At 41.6% G+C, this 2719-nt stretch overlaps 1 pseudogene; it reads left to right on the top strand.

Moving 5' to 3' along the window:
• Window positions 1-418: 418 nt before the first annotated feature.
• Window positions 419-2322, top strand: LOC103163737 (annotated as a pseudogene).
• The last annotated feature ends 397 nt before the right edge of the window (window positions 2323-2719 follow it).

The following is a 2719-nucleotide window of genomic DNA, read 5'->3' as shown; positions in this document are numbered from 1 at the left end:
CACTTATATAGAGTTATGAGTAGCCAGTAGCATGAACCTAAAACCTCTCCAAAGTTGGAGGCAGTACACGTGGCTCCTGCCAGTACTTCCACCTTGAAGCTAGACTCTCAGGAAGCCAAGGAATGGGGTGCAGCCAACCATTTTAGTACTAGCAAAGCCCATTTACTGTTTTAAATAACTCTCCTGGTCAGAAAAGGATTACAGATACACACACACACACACACACACACACACACACACACTCTCTCTCTCTCTCTCTCTCTCTCTCTCTCTCTCTCTCTCTCTCTCTCTCTCTCTCTCTCTCTCTCCAGGCCCCTCCCTGTTCAGGCAGGACCCAGTACTGGCTGGGCTCAAAGTTTGCTGCCCTGGTGACAACCAAAAGTGCGGGGGCGCCTGGCCTGAGCCGCCGCCCCTGGGGATGCGGTACAAGCTGAACTTGACCGTGCACATGCGGCCGCCGCCCTCAACTCTGGAAGTGTCCACTCACCTTCTACACGCATGGCGACATCTCCCAATGTCGCCAGCTACTGAGTGACTATGGGCCACCGTCACTAGTCTACACCCAAGGAACTGGAAATAGCCAGGCGCCTCACAGTAAATACACAGAACTGCTGGCCATCATTGAAGAGTTGGGGGAAGAGATCAGACCCACTTATGCGGGGAGCAAGACCACCATGGAAAGACTAAAACAAGGCATCATTCATGCCCGAAGCCTGGTTCGGGAGTACTTGGCTGAAATGGAAGGTAATGCCAGGTCCTAGCCCCTGGGCAGTCTGAAGGCCCATCTCACTACCCTGTGGAGATGAGATGCTTAGTTCAAAATGGCAGTAGTATTCCTGCCATGGTCATTAAGCTCTGAACCCACATTCAAAAGATTGGGAAGACGTTTTGCAGTTATTGATCATGTGCATTTTAAGTAGTTAGGAACAATCTAGCTCTTTTTCTTTCCAAGAATTGATGGGAAAGATGTTTGTGAAGCCACTTCACAGCAAGCTATTGTTTGCTCCCAAATACCAGTGTCCCCTTTAATCTCCCTTTGGATATATGTGCCGTTTGCAACACCCCAGTTGACTTCCTTTCCATGAGCTCACCTGCCTCTGAGGACTTGAGTGCAAACCACAGCACGTTTGCTAAGTAGCTGGCCTGCCTGTGTGCAGTGTAGACCCTGCTTCACAGAGCTTCTCTGCTTAAGTTGTTTGCATGATTGAGTGCTTTGAAGTCAGTCTTTAGAAAAGCACAAGTTATACATACAGAAGAAAGAACAATCTCCCCAACCTACCAAGCGCCTTGCAAATGTCCATCCTGAGACTGTACATCTCCGTTCCGTGTTTACTGTGAGGCGATCACAACATCTGGAAGAAAACGTCAGAAGCTGTTGCATCTTTGTATTTATTACTTGATGCAATAAAGCTTATTTTCATTGAAAAAAAACAAATTCAGACTAAAAAGGCCTCTAAATGGGTCACAGTGTGTTTGATACGTTTGCATGGACTTGGAGAGAGAAGATAGAGGATAGACAGAGTCATAGATAAAAAGAATAACGTAAGTGTAACAATCTGAGGTCCTTAAAGGACAAATAGAGTAAAGAAATCATAATCAGCCATGCAAACATGGAAAATACACAGAATGTCTGGATTATGTATTCTATTGTGTTTTCTTTGAATATTTTAACTGTTAATGAGCTAACTTCATAGAGACATTTGACTATGGGAGCTGCTAAGCTAAACCGACATATGACATATATATTTTAAAGGTAGCTTGACTTCAAAATCTGTGTCTAAGGATACATTACTTTGGAAAAGGGGTTCTCCTTTTATTTCTACAGAAGATCAGATTCTGTGGATTCCTTCTAAGCTAATATGATTTGATCAAACAAGATCCACTGAAACAATGGCCCAGGTGATCCAACATCCAGGACAGCTTCGGAACTTCTGTCTGAGATGGACCACACAGGATACCCCAGTAAGGACTGGACCATAATTCTAAATTGTATGAATGTCCCATAAGGCCATTGCACCCAATAATCATCAGGAAGGAGTATAGAGATCTATGCTCAAATCCCCAAAATATTGTTTATAAAGGTGTATTTTCACTTAAGAAGTGTTGGTTATAAATGGTTAATGGTTATAGTCAATCTCTTTTTAAAGAAAAGAACAGGTAAATAATATAGAAATGATGCAAAATACAGATTATTGAATCTACATTAATCCAAAAAATCCTGTTTATCTCAAGATACTTTACATTGGTATAGATTTTGGTTTATTGATACAAATATAAGGATAATTTTGTTGTAGTAGATATGTATTTCTCCTTTTGTCTATGCAGCTCATTTAAAATGTAATGTGTGGTTAAGAAACACAAATAGTCATCTATAATAGTCAATCTTATAGACATGTTAGGTTTTCTAGGTATACAGAGATAAATTTCAGATGAATAGGCAATCTTCAAAAACTTCAAAGACCTACAGAATATGATATTTAAAATGTTTTAAGAATCTTTTCTCAACAGTGAGACATGTCTGCTCCTTGGCAACACCAATCTACTTCAATGAAGAGGTTGGGCATTGTAGAAACTCCATATGGAGTTTGTTTTCCTTATGGCAAAAGCTACCCATGTGGGCAAAGAAACTGCTCTTACCTGGACTGCTTGACTATATTCTGTATAAACTGGACATGCAGGATCCACAGGAAAGTGACTGATGAACTTTCCAAAACAAGAT

Source organism: Cricetulus griseus, chromosome 5 (genome assembly GCF_003668045.3).
Source record: "Cricetulus griseus strain 17A/GY chromosome 5, alternate assembly CriGri-PICRH-1.0, whole genome shotgun sequence".
NCBI lineage: Eukaryota > Metazoa > Chordata > Mammalia > Rodentia > Cricetidae > Cricetulus > Cricetulus griseus.
The sequence above is the reverse complement of the archived record's forward strand: the minus strand, read 5'-3'. Positions and strand labels throughout refer to the sequence as shown.